General features: G+C 42.4%; 1 protein-coding gene across 1 annotated transcript in view; it reads right to left on the bottom strand.

Moving 5' to 3' along the window:
- The window catches only part of LOC138285386 (sodium channel protein type 2 subunit alpha-like), a 745,466-nt gene that overhangs the window by 152,901 nt on the left and 574,100 nt on the right, over nt 1-18,465 (bottom strand). The gene's annotated exons all lie outside the window — the stretch shown is intronic.

The following is an 18,465-nucleotide window of genomic DNA, read 5'->3' as shown; positions in this document are numbered from 1 at the left end:
GAGCAAGTCTTCGTGTATTCCGGTGCAAAACTAGCTAGATGCCCTTATCATAATGTAATTTACTTATTACCAATGACATTGTTTGTAAAAATTGCGTTTAATAACCCCTTGGCACTTCACTGTCTGTACATTCTACGTTGGTGATCAGTGTCTCCTAAGTCTTAGTGGATGCAAACTTGTATTCCTATTTCTATATGTGTAAACGGTCCCATTTTCGTTTTTTAAAAATGTGGTCTTGCTCATTGAAGGCATTTTCCTGCAGGACATTAACTGATTTTGCAAACATCTGACCATATATCTATAACCTGCATGTAGATGCTCACTTCTATATTACGACCATGCTGACATTCTTCACAACACTTTCACCTGTTTTGGCAATGAATCCTGGACATTCCTAGTCCTGAAGATGTCCACATTATAACCTTGTCAAATGTATGACCTTGGGGTTGAAACATTAACTATTCAGGGCATTCCACAACCCGATCTTCTGCACCAAAGGGTGGTCACAGACACGGGCAGTGCCTATGTGGGCATGTTAGGGCCAATATATGCATTGGGCAGAACCTCTGATCTACTGAAACCTACAAGAATTAGATATAATTAGGTGCCTCTCACAGGAACCCATATTGCCAATCCCCACAATGACACCTAGGCCATGATGACACAAACACTAACATAGCATCTTCACAATACATAAATTTCACGTTGTACATGCCCCACTAACTACCATATATCCCCAAAACACAAAACACACATTCCAAATAACACTCATTATTTCTCACTCTGCAGTACTCTATGCACTAGCCATAACAGACATCATCACCTACCAAAAGCTTGATGCTCTCTTCATCGCAAAAATATAGCCCAACACCACATCCTCACATATCCTAGATGTTCTTCTCCCCATATGCAACAGCATCCGTCTTGTGGATCCTTATTGTCCTGCACCCTAGTCAAACAAGGGACACTCAACTTGGTGGAGCTACTGAAATGCCACTTCACACTCTCAGGAAGCCTTAGTGTTACCTTCCATCTTATCTACGGGCTTCCTGGGCAGAACAAGGACTTAAGCAATGAATTCTCAGACCTCCTTGCCACCTCATTCATCTAACACACCCACGCTACCCTCTTAGGTGACTTGAACTTGTCAGAGAACACAAGCTAAAAACACAAGAGACACTATCCTCAAACACTGTCTCACTTAACATAATACAGCATATCACCTAGCCAACGCAATCCAAAGGACACATCCTTGACCTCATCTTTCTAACATCATCAACAATTTGATGCAAACCACCCATACTTCTGTGCTTTACCAACTACCTCACCATCCATACTCCCCTGCTCAGTATCATATCATATCAATATTAATTCCATGAAATGATCATTCTCCTATGCTATCCTTGACAGTTACACATTTCACCATTCTTCTAAGTGGGGAAGTGATTCCTGGAGAAACAGAAGATAATTGCTCAATTTGCAAATAATTTCTCCATAAGTAGGATTGACCTCCTCCTTCGCATTCAGAAGTACAGCAGTAGTCCACACCAACTCACTAAAAAATATAAAATAATCTGATACCAAGGGGCATATTTAAGAGCCCCTAGCACTACCACAGCGACACTTTTCGTGATGCTCCAGTGGCGCTAAGCACTGCTCCATATATACAAGGCGGTGTAACTTCATTGTAAATATGGGCCCCTCTGACGCAGTTCAACTGCAACACCCATTGCTTTCTACGCTGACTCAGATTTACGAGTTGTTGTAAACCTGAGGCAGAGCCCAAAATTAGTGCCACCCCAGGGGTGGTGTTAGCATGGCAAAATGAGGATGAATGATTTTATTCCTCCTCGTTTTTTGCTTTTTCTATGTGTGCTGCATTCTGCAGCACACATAGAAGCAAAATGCCATGGACAATTGTTTACATGCAGTAAATAACACCTTCCTGCACATAAACAATCATTCAAAATGACGCTTTGGTACTTCTATGTGTGCTGCATTTTGCAAGTGTCAAATCGCCATTATAGATTGTTCATATGCAGGAAGGACACCTTCCTGCACATAAACAATCTATCCCCTCAATGCAGACACCCTTGCACTATGGTGCAAGAATGTCTGTGTTGGCGCTAGGCAGCTTAATTCAGCGCCAGCGCAGGGGGAAATGGTGGGGTGCGCCATATTTCTCTAAATACGATGCACTCCTGCATTTCAAAAAGTGGCGCAGCACCGCGCTGCACCACTTTAGCATAAATCTGGGCCCCAATTTTTAATTGTATAGCTTTCCTTTCTTCCTGGTCACAACGTCAATCATATTATCCACAAATACTTATAAAGGTATAAAGTCGAGCACCAGGTCCTGTGGTCTTCAGCACGAAACAATTTCTATATCAAAATACCAGTGCAAACAATTTTGAAGACCTCTGCCCTAAATCTTTAGGTTCTGTGATAAAAACGCAGTAGAAAAATACCCACAATCAAACTGCTCACCATAGAAAGATGTATTCTCCTATACACACACCACTCCTATTTAAAATACACGAATAAGATTTAGTTACAGAAGGATTTGTATTGAATCGCTCCAGAGAAACAGGAACATCTCCACACATTTCCTGCTTAAAATAAATCTCTGTTGCTGAGGTGACGGGCCTGTAGGAAGATAGGAAACACGGAAAGGCAAATGACTTTTCATTTCTAGAAGCTGTAATGCAGTCCTCACACTTAGCTTGCAACTGCTTACTGAAAAGTGATTCTTAACTCAAAATATGGTGCCTTGAATCTTCGATCCCTATTACTTTCCTTGTACTGTTGACATTTCTGAGTGATTGTAGCAAACACTGAGGTCGAATCCTTTAAGCCACGAGTCGTCAGCTGTCTTACATTCCTTCTCTTCACAGTCTACTTTGAGTATTATGCTTGTTCATTCTTTAAGTCATATTTTTGTCTTGCCTTATTCTTCAATTTGAGTGTCCACTTATAAATAATGGTTGTGGATGCCTTAATAGGGCGCAGTCTTTTTTCTTTACTCGTCTTTATTCTTGTCTGTGCCGAATGACACACCCTTCTCATTTTCTTCCACTCAGTTAAGGACTTTTCCTACTTCTCTTTTATATAATAGTCTTTCATCATCCTTTTTCACCACTACCATACCTGTGAAACAGAAAAATGTTATTTCCTGTAGAATTAAAAAATGTTTTCCCTATAAAGATGTTATTGCCCCAGTAAAACATGGTGAACTAAGATTAAACGCAAAAAGAACAAGTGATGGACGGACATTCACCCCCAGTACAGAGATCTGAGCCTAAATCCATTGTTTTTTTGCCACCCATGCCATTCCAGTTTGGACCCAGCCATATGCAAATCAGTCTTGACCCTGTTCCCCATGGGAACAGTCCAGCCCGAACTGCCAAGCCAGGTCCTCCCTGGACTGGAAACAAGCATCCTAGGACCGGTTTCAGGATATCACCCCTCATCAGCCAGGCTAGCTTGACTCCAGTGGCATGGGGAGCAAGGGACCCACGTCTGGGCAAACCCTTCCCACTGGGGGCAGCAAATGCAAAAAGAACAAGTGATGGACGGAATGCTGAACAATGTCAAACATTCACCCCAGTACAGAGATCTGGGCCTAAATCCATTGTTTTTTTGCCACCCATTCCATTCCAGTTTGGACCCAGCCATATGCAAATCAGTCTTGACCCTGTTCCCCATGGGAACAGTCCAGCCCGAACTGCCAAGCCAGGTCCTCCCTGGACTGGAAACAAGCATCCTAGGACCAATTTCAGGGTATCACCCTTCATCAGCCAGGCTAGCTTGACTCCAGTGGCATGGGGAGCAAGGGACCCACGTCTGGGCATGGTGAGCAAAAGAACAATGGATTAAACCCAGATCTGTGACTGGGGGTGAATGTTTGATTGGTTCCACATTCCGTCCATCATTTGTGTATTGCTTTGCTTTTGCTGCCATAAGTGCACCGGGTATGCCCAGACGTGGGTCCGGGGCTCACTATGCCACTGGATTCAAGCTAGCGTGGCTAGCCTGGCTGATGAAGGGTGAAACCCTGAAACTGGTCCTAGGATGCTTGTTTCCGGTCCAGGGAGGACCTGGCGTGGCAGTTTGGGCTGGACTGTTGTCATGAGGAACAGGGTCAAGACTGATTTGCATATGGCTGGGTCTAAACTGGGGTGGCATGGTGAGCAAAAGAACAATGGATTAAACCCAGATCTGTGACTGGGGGTGAATGTTTGATTGGTTCCACATTCCGTCCATCATTTGTGTTTCGCTTTGCTTTTGCCGCCATAAGTGCGCTGGGTATGCCCAGACGTGGGTCCTGGGCTCACTATGCCACTGGATTCAAGCTAGCCTTGCTGATGAGGGGTGAAACCCTGAAACCGGTTCCAGGACGCTTGTTTCCGGTCCAGGGAGGACCTGGCCTGGCAGTTCGGGCTGGACTGTTCACATGAGGAACAGGGTCAAGACTGATTTGCATATGGCTGGATCTAAACTGGGGTGGCATGGTGAGCAAAAGAACGATGGATTAAACCCAGATCTGTTACTGGGGGTGAATGTTTGATTGGTTCCACATTCCGTCCATCATTTGTGTTTTGCTTTGCGTTTGCCGCCATAAGTGTGCAGGTATGCCCAGACGTGGGTCTCGGGCTCACTATGCCACTGGATTCAAGCTAGCCTGGCTGATGAAGGGTGAAAACCTGAAACCAGTCTCAGGATGTTTGTTTCCGGTCCAGGAATGTTTGAATGGTTCCACATTCCGTCCATCATTTGTGTTTTGGTGAACTAAGTTTAAACCCCATCACACTACCCTTCTCATTCTAGATTGTTTAGGAGCCCAATTGAGTTTTATCTGCATGGAGCTGACATAATCATATTTTTTCAGGCCCTAGATGAAACTGTTGTTGCATGTAGCATTCCATTAAGGGGTGCCAGTGTGGAGTCTGGGAGACCATAGAGTAGGGTGTTACCACCATCCAGATCCAGAGTACGAGGGCTTGAACAGTAGTTCTGTAGTCACTTTCTGGAGGAAACAGTTTTACTTTATTTGTGTCCCTTGTAGCTTATGAGAATATGATTTGAGTAAGGGACATATTGACAAAGTAGTGTTGAGAAGGCATCCCTACAGAGAGCTTTGATGAAGAACGAGAGTGAGATGTCTGTTGTTGAAGTGTTATCAGCCAATCAGATCTCTGCAACAGATCGGTAGGTGTTGCAAATCCTTTGCGTCCCTAGATATACAAATTTGGATATTCTTTACTTTCTCCAAACCTACTGAATGGATTTACACCAAAACAAAAGAAAGCATTCTTTCTGGTCCAGGACCTACCTTGATGCCAAATTTGGTGTAATTCTGTCCAGTAGTTTGTGTGCTATTGCTGGTCAAAATCCCTATGGAATAATGAATGGGGAACACGTGTTTTGGGACCTCCTTTTTTTCTCATCTCTCTATCGACAGATCACCTCAAAACTTTCCAGGTCGCAGCTGATGGGGCTGGCAAATTTTAACTACCTAGTGGTGAAGCCCAGTAGGTAATATATATATATATATATATATATGTTAGAAATGTGGTTTCTGGGTGGCTAGGGTATGCACCTAAGCCAGGCAGAACCCACCCACTCTAGTCAGGGTGAGGGAGTTACACACCCAAGATAACCCCTGCTCACCCCCTCGGTTGCTTGGCACGAGCAGTCAGGCCTATCCCAGAGGCAATGTGTAAGGTTTTTGCACAACACACAACACACATGACGCACTATCCCCTTCCCAAAGGAAACACATCACCAAATTATATGAAAATAAACTGTATTGTACACAATCTCATTAGACCAAACAAAACATGTCAGTAATACCCTGCTACCCAAGCAGTTGTCAGAACATTACACAGTACTATTACTCTGCAAAATCCAGCAGTAGTCACATAAAACATATAGGTTACTGAATATTCTGCAACATAAGCAGTAGTCAGGAAAACGTTACTAAAATAATGCACGTCATAATATGATTATAAATTCTCATAAAAGGAACATCAGAAAACACATGGCAAGTCATGAATGTACACTGTAGTGCTCACATTGCGTAAACATCACTAAAACATCAGGGTTGCATGCCATGAAAACATACATCACCAACAAGGTAAAAACAGTATCAGGTAATGCACAGTGAAAATCATCTTGAGCAAATGTCACCCAAAACACCAGGGATGCCCATAACAAGGAAGCATCCCTTGCTGGTTTATAGGCCAAGTCCTTGTGGGCACAGAAAGGGGAAGTGGGCTCCAGTGCTCGTTCTGCGCTAAAAAGGGAGCCGTTTGACTATGGGTGAGAGAGGGGGCAGCACACCCCCCCTTCATTTCCTGGGGAGTCCCCTACCAGAAACTATGCTCAATCCGGGGCACAAGTTCTCCCGGGGACCCACCGGGGCCATGACCCGCCCTTACTGGAGCAGGTCTACTAAAACAAAACATCAAACAAAGGTTGAAGCATAACACTCCTCAAGCAGCGACCGGGGAAGAAGGGACTTACCCTCACCTCCCCGTATCCCACTCCTTGGGTGCCCCCTCCTCATCTAGGGGCATGGTGCACACCCTCTCTATCGGGCGGGACCTCCGATGAGGTCTTCCTGCTGCCCAGTGACAGGAGAGAGGCTATGGCAGCCTCTTGCATCTCCGGGGACCACCCGTCTTCCCCCAAATGCCCTGAGCCAACATTGCAGATCCTGGGGTGGCCTTGGGAGTATGAGGGACCTCTGGTGAGGTCTCCCTCCTTCCTGGGCTGCTCTGACACACTCGCCCGTACCCGATCTGGTGCACAAGTGTCTTGGTAGTCCTGGGCCGCAGCAGTGATTTTAGACAAAAGTGGATGGTGCCCTAGGGCATCCTTCTCAGTGCGCCTCACTCTGGGTGCACCTCTAGGAGCGTGCTTGCTCCAGGCTTTGTGTTCTCAAGCCCCGGGGCACAAAACACAGCGAGCTTCAGACCGCTCGGTGAAAACAAGATGTCCAGCTGCAGCGGTGATTCTCCCTTGCAGAAAAAAAGAAATCGCTTTCCATGCGCTTTAGGAAATGAAAACAATGTGTTCTTAAGGTGCTAAGGGAAATAATTAGAGCAATACTCAGGCTTTTATGGTCCAGCACAGGATCTGCAAAATCCATTGCTGTCTTCACGCTGGCAAGGAAATGGTTTCAGAGAGTAGGGGCCACAGCACCCAGCCTCTGGGGACACAAGGGAAGCACAGGGCGGCAGGGCCCAGCAATAGGACAGCACAGGGGGGATGCAGTCAGTGGCAGTTCCTCCTAGTGACCCAGCAGGTCACAGGTCAGCACAGCAGCAACAGTCAAAGGCGGTTCCTGGTGAGTCCCTCCAACAGCATTCTGTGTTCACATCCTTAAGATGTTTCTTGTGCACACTTCATAAGGAAAACCCCCTCTATTTGTACTCAGTTTTCAAAGGAACTCACAAAGAGGGAGAGATGAAGTTCCAACCAGTTCCAGCTAGTTCTAGGAGTGTCGCCTCTCTCCTCCAGCACAGGCTCCAGACATCAGTTTGGGGTAAATGAGCCCTTTGTGTGAGGCCATGGCACAGCCTTTAGAAATGCAGGTGTGCCCTGCCTCACCCTCTCTCAACCCAGGAAGACCATTCAAAATGCAGGTGCACCTCTGTGACACCTACACCCTCCCTGTGTACAGGCTGTCTGAAAAGTATGCACAAAGATCAGCTGTCATTCGGCCCCAGACATGGATTGGAGTCAAGCTGCAAAACACAAGAGTCATAAGCACAGAGAAATGCTCACTTTCTAGAAGTGGCATTTCTCTACTGGTAATAAAAAATCCAACTACACGAGTGAGCAGCATTTCTCACTACCATTACAATCATACCAAACATGTTTATGCTACCCCTCATAAGCAGACAATACCCCCTAGTGTGAAAGGCAAGGCATTTCCAATGCAATCCTATGAGCAAGGCAGCGCTCTCAGCAGTGAGAAACCAAATAGGCTGTATGTCACTACCAGGACAGGCCACACAACCAGGCACATGTCCTGCCTTGTACATACATAGCACCCTGCCCATAGGGCTAGCTAGGGCCTACTGTAGGGGTGACTTACATGTAGTAAAAGGGGAGTTCTGGGCCTGGCAATTAAATTTAGATGCCAGGTCCCTGTGGCAGCAAACTGTGCTTGCAGGCCCTGGGCTTGCAGGCCTGTGACAGGTTTGAAAGGCTACTTCTGTCGGTCGCGCAAACAGCACTGCAGGCCCACTAGAAGCATTTAATTTACAGGCCTTGGGTACAGGGATACCACTGTACAGGGAGTTACAGGTAAATAAAATGTGCCAATTAGGTGTAAGCCAATCATACCAACTTTAGTAGGAAGAGCACCTGCACTTAAGCACTGATCAGCAGTGTGAGAGTGCTCAGAGTCCTAGAGCCAACAGCAAGAGGTCAGAAAAAATAGGAGAAAGGAGGCAAAAAGTTTGGGGATGACCCTGCAAATAGGGCCAGGTCCAGGCATATATATATAAATTACTGTAAATTGAGTAAAAATCCAATGAACAATCTGGTATTGGATCTAAATGAGAAACTGGAAAAGTGGTGTGCAGATGGTCTGATCAGTAAAGATGAACTCAATTTCATGAGGAATGACAATCCAATTTTGCTTACTTTGTATTTCCTACCAAAAATTCATAAGACACTAAACAAACCCCCCAAGGAGACCTATTAACTCTAGTTGTGGTTCATTATATGAAAAAGTATCTGAATATGTAGATTATTTTTTGGCTCCAATGGTAAGGGACCTTAGTTCATATAAAAGTCTCAGGAGACTTTCTAAGGTGTTTGGAAGGAATAATATGGCAGGCGGATTATACATTAATTACCATAGATGTTGTGCCTCTATACATATCAATATCTCATGATTTGGGTATGAAAGCGGTGAAATATTTTTTACAACAGAGAAATATTCATTTTTTAAAACATTCAGAAATGTTAGCAGAAATTATAGAAATATGCTTGCATAACAATGTATTTATTTTTAACCATGACATTTAGCAACAAATCTGTGGGACAGCTATGGGAGTTTCATTTTCTCCAAGCTATGCGAATCTAACCATGCATTGGTGGGAGAAGTCCATAGCTTGGGGGGAAGAAAACAAACATTACATGGAGAAAGTCTTAGGGGGTTATTCCAACTTTGGAGAAGGTGGTAATCCGTCCCAAATGTGACGGATTTACCACCAGCCGTATTACGAGTTCCATAGGATATAATGGACTTGTAATACGGCTGGTGGTATATCCGTCACTTTACTGTCACTTTTGGGACGGATTACCACTTCCTCCAAAGTTGGAATAACCCCCTTAGTCTGGTTAAGGCATATAGATGACCTATTCATAATTTGGAACATAACTGAAGACATATTTGTGGAGTTCTTTAACAAATGAAATAGTAACAACATAGGACTCCAATTCACTTACAAAATGAGTAAGGTCTCTATAGAGTTTTTGGATGTTAAAGTGTATATTGAAGAGAACAGACTGCAAACAACACTGTACTGTAAACCAACAGCCAGGAACAACATCCTACATGGACCAAGCTTCCACCCTAAATCACTCCTCAAAAAAATCCCATATGGGGAGTTTATTAGGATGAAGAAAAACTGTTCCAGAGTAGATGACATGGAGATGAAGTTTGAAGAAATGGACCTAAGGTTTTTGGCAAGAGGGTACAAGACCAGAGATGTAAAACAAGGAAAACTAAAAGCAAGACAAAAAACTAGAAAACAGAGTTTGGTGCAAGTGGTAGATCAAAGATCAGTGAGGAAAGATGACAAGATACGATTAATCTTCGATTACAACAAAGAAAATGCACAAATTCTGCAAGTCTTAAATAGACACTGGCATCTGATCAAAAAAGATATGGATGTTGGTCAAAGAGTGGGAGAACGTCCCTATATAACGTATAGGAAAGTACCATCTTTGAAAGATAAGCTAGTGAAAAGTCATTTTGAAACACCATCTGTGCAAATTGGCTAACAACTTCACAACAGGGTTTTTTCTGTTGCAACAAATGTAAAGCTTGCAGAATTGGTAGCAACAGAAAGAAAATAGAGGATTCCCATGGCAGAGACTTTATAATCGATGAAAGGATCACATGTGATTTTACGTTTGTAGTGTATGTGATAGAATGTCTCTGTGGCATGAAATATGTGGGTAGTACTATTTGTCCCTTAAAAAACGAATTCTGGAACACATAAGGGCAGTACAAAATGGTGACAGTAACTATGCAATGACTAAACATTTGAAAAACCACGTGGGAGCTGATTGGTTACATATGAGATTCTTTGGCATTGCAGTGGTGAAAAATCATGAAAGAGGAGGTGACAGAGTACAACGATTGAGACACCTAGAATCCAGGCTTATAATTAGGCCTAAAACTAAGACCCCATATGGGATCAATGGAGATGAAGTGTCATCTCTAACCTCTCCCAGAATTTCTAAATCTAACATCCAGAACTTTTACTTTTGGTCTAATGGTTACTGTGATTGGGCTTTTGACATGTGTGGAATTGTGTAAGATTTTCACTTTGAAAAAATGCTCAATATTGTAAAGAATAGGAAGAGAGGTCAGTCAAAAAAGAAGGGAGAGTTCTAGAAGCAGAAATCCCATTATAAGCATCAGACTGCCAGAAGACTATCTGGCCTGTATATATGAGACATAGCCTCAAATAGAGAAAATGCCATTAGCTTCTCTTCCTTGAGTCTCTCCTCTTCCTGTCTTCCTCTATCCTCATTTTATTTTATTCATGTTACTTACTTGATTTTTTTCTTCTTTCCCTATATATATACATTTTTCTTCCCTTTTTTCTTTTATTTTTTCCCTCTTTTTCCTCCCTCTCCCCCTTTTTCTTCCCTTCCTTGTTTCTTCTTATTTCTTCTTTTCTTTTCTCCTTTCTTTTTTCCGCCCCCTATTTCGTTTTATTTAATGTTATTTGAGATCTCAATAATTTGGAACTGGTGCGTGTAAATAGGAAAATGTCACAAATTTGGTTTAACATTTGTTATATAGAGATTTAGTTTTGTGTATCTTATGTGGTAGATGGGGATTGGAATAAGGGTAATTTGTCCTCACTATGTAGGGGTGTAAAATTGGAAATTTGGTGTGACTACATATCCCATAATGCCCCATAATGGCATGTAATAGGAGAAACTATAAATTATGTTGTAAATGGATCACTTATCCACCGTGTTCAAGACCTTGGTGGTTGAAACGCGTTGGTGGTGTTTGGGTTACTTGTTTCTGTTGTGAGAATAAACATCAAACAACAGAATTCCTCTGTGTGCCGTGTATGTCTTTGTGTCATTTGGTGGAGAATTGTTTACAGGGTTGGCCTGTCCCTGACACGAGCATTGCCTTAATGGCACACGCCATTTGGTGATATATATATATATATCTATATATATATATATTGATCCAAACAGCGTTCGTCCTGCAATGGCGTGTTCTGGCACGCTTTGTTTTACGGCGGTGCTGGTTTCACGGTAGTACATGCCCTTATGAAATATAGACAATTCCTTTGTTTGGCGAAAGGAAGGACCGCACTCCAAAGGTCTTCATTTACAAACTCATTTAATACTGGGCTCAATCAACATTAAAAGAAAAATACAAACGTCCGACACGTTTCGGTCATTGCAACCTTGTTCACAGGCATTTCCGGTCATGCTCCTTTCTCAGTGTTTATATACATATTCAAAACCCTTTAAAGAGACAGGAATTTTTACGCAATTGATCAAGTGCCCGTTAATGAACGAGGTGGCGATAGAGAAAGGAAGTTACGTCAGTTGGATTTAAGATACATTTTAGAGGTTCGCACTTTGACTCCACTGGGATTGAATCAGGACAAAGAGTTATTTGTACATTTATAATGCTAAATTCTAATTTTTCAGCATCAGTAACAAGATCTAAGATGGACATATTATTTAACATACAATATGGCCATTTGTTGCTGCTTTATTTATGAGATTTCCGGTGTAACTCTGTGAGGATGATTCTCGGTGTGCAATGATGATATACACACTGGAGTGTATGAAAATTCATGAGTTATTCAGTTATTCAGAATGATATATAATTTTATCCCTTGCTAGTATGAGTGAAAAATCTAATAAGGAAATTAACTACCCATTTGCACACAAAGCATTGGTAATATATGATTACAAGTTGTATTGTAACATGGAGTATGGGTAAAACTACCATACCCACAATGCAACATATCGCTCACTGTTTGGAGGTTCTAATCGTATCTGGTAAGAATCACATAAATTCAATCAATGTATATGTATATATAATGAGTGATAATGAAGCATGGGTATGCAGGATTACAATTTGCAATTAAGCATAGTTAATTAAGAAAAATTATTCGTTATTTAACAACTAATATCAAAAACTACCATACCCATACCGCTGCATATTGTTTACCGGTGTAGGGTTGTAATTCAAACTGGTGTGCATGATGACATTTGTGCATACTCCCAACTTAGCTTTGTAGTGTTAATAAGGTGGCTTTAACAAACATTTATAAGTGGGTGTTGGAAAAATTCCTGTCCCTTTAAAAGGGTTTGAATATGTATATAAACACTGAGAAAGGAGCATGACCGGAAATGCCTGTGAACAAGGTCGCAATGACTGAAATGCGTCGGGCGGTTGTATTTTTCTTTTTATGTTGATTGAGCCCAGTATTAAATGAGTTTGTAAAGGAAGACCTTTGGAGTGCGGTCCTTCCTTTCGCCAAACGAAGGAATTGTCTATATATATATATATATATATATATATATATATATATATCAAATACACTTCCTTAAATAAACATTAAGGCTCCAGCACTCCACGAAGGTTAGAAAGGTTTATTATAACCGAGCAGGAACGCGTTTCGGCGTGACCGCCTTCTTCAACCTGCGGGCCGCCATTTTGGCCCCCTTTAAATATCCTTAGTAGTAACATTGATTTAAAGCAATACACTCCCTTTGAAAATTAAATAACCACTACATTATACTCCATTTGAGAAAAAATTTGTGAATTATATGCGAAAATATATAAACCTAGTGCCCCAATATGCTAATAAACATGACAAAATGAACAAGTACACACATAAAGATATCAAAGAAACAATAATAAAACTTTACACATCTTAGTAAATATTAATATTTACACATCTTAGTAAATATTAATATTTACTAAGATGTGTAAAGTTTTATTATTGTTTCTTTGATATCCTTATGTGTGTACTTGTTCATTTTGTCATGTTTATTAGCATATTGGGGCACTAGGTTTATATATTTTCGCATATAATTCACAAATTTTTTCTCAAATGGAGTATAATGTAGTGGTTATTTAATTTTCAAAGGGAGTGTATTGCTTTAAATCAATGTTACTACTAAGGATATTTAAAGGGGGCCAAAATGGCGGCCCGCAGGTTGAAGAAGGCGGTCACGCCGAAACGCGTTCCTGCTCGGTTATAATAAACCTTTCTAACCTTCGTGGAGTGCTGGAGCCTTAATGTTTATTTAAGGAAGTGTATTTGAAGTACAAGACGAGGTGGCGTGCGTCTAAGTCCAAGCACCATCGGCGATTAGGTGCAGAGAGAGAAGCGCCAAACGAAGTGTTTATATATATATATATATATATATATATATATATATATATATATATATAATAGATGGTAGAGACATAGGTGCCAAGTCATGAGGAGGTATAAATACAAGTGTAAATAACATGTAAAGGCCCAACTTGTGGCATGTTGCAAATCCCTTGTCCACTGGGAAAAGTGGAAATGACTGAAGCCCTCAACCAAACTGCTACAATAATCAAGTTGCAATGGCGGGCAGGGGGTGGGAACTTTAGAAAGGAAAGAGTGAGCCATGGACAGTGGTGTGATAGATGCAAGCTAGCTTGGTTGTGGTTAATGATGACTTAGAATGCCAGCTAACTGAAAGTTAGGAATTAAAGAGGTAGGATAATAACCGGTTGATGGCAGAGCTGACGATGCCTCTAGAACTGATGCCTGGAAAGTAAAGTATAGGGATCAACAGGGTCAAATGCTTCAAAAAGATCAAAGGGGTTTAGCTGATGGATGATTATAATGGGCTTTTCCGATTAAATAAACAAGTGTGATTGTTCTTTCAGTGGAGTGCAGTGAACAGAAGCCAGATTAAATAGGATTTTGGCAGTTATTAGAGAAGGGATGCATGGGGAGGTCGTTGACTCAAATTGTTCCAGTATATTAGCAGAGATACTGGGAGGTAGTTGGGGGGAGAGGAATGGTCTAGTAAGGGTATTTTAAAACAAGGATTTGAAGCAGTGTAGGTAGGTGTCAGATATGAGTGAGTAGCTGCAGGGATATGTTAAGGATTTTAGGGGCCCTTGTGTTTACATCTAAAATTTAGGTATAGGGATGTTTGTCTTTAACATTATAACACAGCAGCACCTCACTGATATTACTGCAAATAATCTTTGTCATCCCCTCCTGTTTCCAATATATAAGGTCCTGTTTTGAACTAAAAGAAACTTTTGTATGGATGTGGCATAGTGTTGAAAAACATAAACATTTCTCGTGAAAATGTCTGCAATAGACTTCCTTACGCCTCCCATATTAGAAAATAATTAAAAGAAAACTGTCTTTAGAATCATCCTTTTAATTACTGTTCAAGGTCGGTGAAGAACAGAGCTGGCTCCATCAGGGACATTCTGAAAGGCAGGGGCCCGAGCCAGGGCCCACTTTACCAATGCCTTTTAATGTCTCTGAGTAGCTGGGGAGAGACGTATTGCACAGAGAAAGCATTGGAAATGGCCTTTCTGCAGGGTCACCCCCAAACGTTTTGCCTTGCTTCTTCTCTTTTTCTGACCTCATTTTTGCTGCCTTTCGTAGTCTGCACACTTTACCACTGCTAATCAGTTCTAAAGTGCATGAGCTCTCTCCCTAAAACATGGTGACATTGGCTCATACCCAATTGGCACATTTAATTTACTTGTAAGTCCCTAGTACAGTGCACCACATGTGCCCAGGGCCTGTAAATTAACTACTACTAGTGGGTCCGCAGCACTGGTTGAGCCATCCACATAAGTAGCCCTTAACAATGTCTCAGGCCTGCCACTGCAGGGACTGTGTGCAGTTTCACTGCCACTTCGACTTGGCATTTAAAAGTAATTGCCAAGCCTTAAACTCCCCTTTTCCTACATATAAGTCACCCCTAAGTTAGGCCCTAGGTAGCCCATAGGGCAGGGTGCTATGTAGGTAAAAAGCAGGACATGAACATGTGTGTTCTATATGTCCTGGTAGTGTAAATCTCTTAAATTCGTTTTACACTGCTATGAGGCCTGCTCCTTTCATAGGATAGCATTAGGGCTACCCTCACATACTGTTTGAGTGGTAGATTCTGATCTGAAAGGAGCAACAAGGTCATATTTAGTATGACGAGATTGGTAATACAAATCCCGCTGACTGGTGAAGTTGGATTTAATATTACTATTTTAGAAATGCCACTTTTAGAAAGTGAGCATTTCTTTGCACTTAAATCCTTCTGTGCCTTACAATCCATATCTGGCTGGGTTAGTTGACAGCTCCCTTGTGCATTTCACTCAGACAACCTCAAACACAGGATGCTCAGTCACACCTGCACACATCTGCACACTGAATGGGTCATCCTGGACTGAGAGGGTGGAGGGCCAGACACTTACATGTCAAAGGACAGTTCCCTTCCCTCATGCAGTGGACTGCCAAACCCCTAGTGGGACCCTGGAAGACAGGATGGAACTGAAAGGGGACCTTGAGCACTTCTAAGCCACTCTTTAAAGTCTACCCCACTTCAAAGGCACATTTGGGTATTTAAAGAGGGCCTCTGACCCTAACAACTCAGACACTTCTGGATCTGAGGCTGCAACCTGTTAAGAGGAACTGCCTGGCTGCCCAAAGGACTCACCAGACTGCTTTGCTGAAAAGGACTGCTGCCTTGCTGTTGCCCTGCTGCTTTGTTGTCCTCTGGCACTGCTGGGAAGTACTGTCCAAGGGCTTGAATTGAGCTTGCCTACTGTTTGCTGAAGCCTCTGGGCCAAAAAGACTTTATCTCTGCAAAGAACTCCATGGGTTGTGAAAAATCGACACACAGCCAGCCGGAATTGACGCACAGCCTGCATCACAGTGAGAAAATCACTGCATGCCGAAATGGAACAATGCAGTCTGGCTCCCCGAGTGGAGATCGGCGCAGCACCAGCGTTGTGACCAGAACTTCGACGCACGGCCAACTGGATCGAGGCATAGCCGAGGCAGAACGACGCAGCACCTGCTGTGCAACAGAAATTTCCCCGCGTCGCCCACCGGATTGCTTTTTAAGAACTAATGACTCTATTTTTTTTACAAAAGTGATATCTCAACTTGTACTTATCAAATCTTGATCATTTTGACCTTATTCTCCTCAGATAAATATTCTACATTTTTTGTATACGTGTGTGGTGTATTTTTGTGGTGTTTATACTGTGTTATTGCATGAGTTATTGCACAAATACTTTACACATTGCCTTCTAAGTTAAGCCTGACTGCTCAGTGCCAAGCTACCAGAGGGTAGGCACAGGATAATTTGGATTGTGTGTGACTTACCCTGACTAGAATGAGGGTCCTTGCTTGGACAGGGGGTAACTTGACTGCCAACCAAAGACTCAATTTCTAACAGAAGGTCAGAAGAGAGAGCAAGAGGTTTGGTAGTTTGTGAACTGAAAGGATCATAATAAGAGGAAGAGGGATCAATAGATTTAATTCTAGGGAGATTTGGTTAGATTTGGCCATTAACTCAGAGAGGAGAGCAGCATGAGTCTGGTAAATGTCAAAAAGGTGTAAAAGATTTGTGGTGGATTGGTGCGTGGAGGAGAAATGGGGAGTTTAGAACATAAATACAGGGACGCTGTGAGATATGTGTGTGCAGTGGTGAGGGTAGACCATTCATAGCACAAGTCAGTGAAGGTGGGATCGAACTGAGTTCTTGAGGCCTTGGAAGGAGCATGGTCAAAAACCTATTTGGGAGGACATCAGTTGGAGGTGGCATTCCACACAAGGATGAGCAGTCCAGGCCAGGAAAACATAAATGTCACACAGCACATACATATTCTCTCATCTTTAACAAGAATCCACCTACAGAATAAAAGGAATTAAAAACCTAAGTGCATCAAGCGTGACAATCATGGTCCAAAAGATCACATGGTTCAAATGTTGCCACTACTAACTAAGGCATACAGATGGGTTAGAGCCAAACGATAAAGTGGCGCACGGAATGACCCACTTTGACTGCATAATATTGTGCAAGATGCCAGTGTTCAAGTCATAACAATATACATTTTTCCTTTTCTTCCGATTGTACCACAATTTAAGGAAATAGGGACTGTCATCCATCTGCTGATCTTTATACTGACTCCAAGTGCCCAATTCACAAAGATAAACTTAGACCAAAAGTCTAAGTTTGGACTAAAAGTCTAACTTTACCATGAGCAAAGTTAGACTACAGGTCTAACTTTAGACTTTTGGTCTAAACTTAGACTTTTGGTCTCAGTTTACCTCTGTGAATCGGGCCCCAGACTGCAGGACGACACTCCTTCAAAGTATGTGCTATGAAAGGCTCTAACCATTACAACAAGCAGATCTAGCCACCTGGGTACATGACCTTTCTATCGATACACTGGAGACAAAACCTACCTAGCAACAATACACTGCACATCCTGGAGGTTACACAATGTCCTGATTCTAATGTTACTGCCAGCTCCATTCCTGCAAGGTTAGAACCATACAAAAGAAGGACTCACTGAAGATGTGATGACGAAAATCCAGCAACTATTTCACACCCATCACAGGATATTGAAACGTAAAATACTTTTCACCTGGCAGTCGAAGTGTCCACAACCCAGGCCTGCAACTAAGCAAGATCGTGTAAAGCAGGCCATAACCACCCCACCCCCCCAATAAAATACACACTAAAGAGGCTGCATCCGAACAAATCTCTGCCAAGAACCAGTAAGGAAGTGCCTCTGCAACTGTCTGGAATGGTGTTAAACAATGGACAGTTCAAAAAAAGGAAACACACCAAAAGCTGGAGATTTAAGTCATCACAATTTGATTATAGAAGCCAGCTGCATCATATATGTTTCTAGATTCTAGAACCAAACATTTGTCGCACATGGCCTTATTAATAACACTCTATGGGTGCCATACAGCTGGAATATAGAAAGGTATGTTTAGGCTAATCATACACTATATTTCCTGACATGCCACATTATTTGACATTCTCAGAGAGTGGCAGGAGTCACGTAGGAATCCAACTTCACATTGACGTACCCGTTAGGCCCATATCGTGGTTCATTACTACCATGTCATAAATGACGTGCACTGATCTTTTCAACTTAAAAGACCTAGTTGCAGACCTTGTTGCAGTGCTTAGTTT

The sequence above is a fragment of the Pleurodeles waltl genome, chromosome 3_1 (genome assembly GCF_031143425.1).
Source record: "Pleurodeles waltl isolate 20211129_DDA chromosome 3_1, aPleWal1.hap1.20221129, whole genome shotgun sequence".
NCBI classification, from domain to species: Eukaryota; Metazoa; Chordata; class Amphibia; order Caudata; family Salamandridae; genus Pleurodeles; species Pleurodeles waltl.
The sequence above is the reverse complement of the archived record's forward strand: the minus strand, read 5'-3'. Positions and strand labels throughout refer to the sequence as shown.